The sequence below is a fragment of the Temnothorax americanus genome, unplaced genomic scaffold (genome assembly GCF_048541705.1).
Source record: "Temnothorax americanus isolate GAGA-0224 unplaced genomic scaffold, ASM4854170v1 Scaffold24, whole genome shotgun sequence".
NCBI classification, from domain to species: domain Eukaryota; kingdom Metazoa; phylum Arthropoda; class Insecta; order Hymenoptera; family Formicidae; genus Temnothorax; species Temnothorax americanus.
Window position 1 is genome coordinate 2,222,884 of NW_027509381.1, and position 490 is coordinate 2,223,373.

General features: G+C 38.2%; 1 protein-coding gene across 4 annotated transcripts in view; it reads left to right on the top strand.

Annotated features, from left to right (window-relative positions):
- Positions 1–490, top strand: part of Beta-spec (spectrin beta chain) — a 38,548-nt gene that overhangs the window by 25,823 nt on the left and 12,235 nt on the right. The gene's annotated exons all lie outside the window — the stretch shown is intronic.

Genomic DNA, 490 nt, shown 5'->3' on the forward strand with positions numbered 1-490 from the left:
CGCATCTTCTAATTCTGTCTACGGTTTTGCATTCTGTTTGAAGATGCTGATATAGAATAACCGGTATATAACACATGCACATTATTTTAGAATATAATGTCGAGTGCTTTTTCCTAATAGGATTGTATTTTCATGTTTGTATAATTCTTTATTGACTTGGCGTGGTAATGATTGCAATTGGTAGAGTAATATTGTGAACCGAAAGAGAAAAAGCGGAACAAAAGTAACGTTTCATTCCTTCTGACTAATAATCGCGAATGCATCGAGAAATCTTGCTTTTGACGTAAAATTCAACTTTGACGACTTATAGTATTACGAATACGGTTTGTCTGGATAAGCATGTGTGACATCGCTAACAGCACGTTTATTTTTGCCTTTTCCCCACCCACGCCGAAACTTATTCCGATCCGTATTAAATCCGTCGTCCACGTCATCTCATTTTACCCACTCGAAATGCACCCTAATGCGGCACGGAATGCACGAACTACAG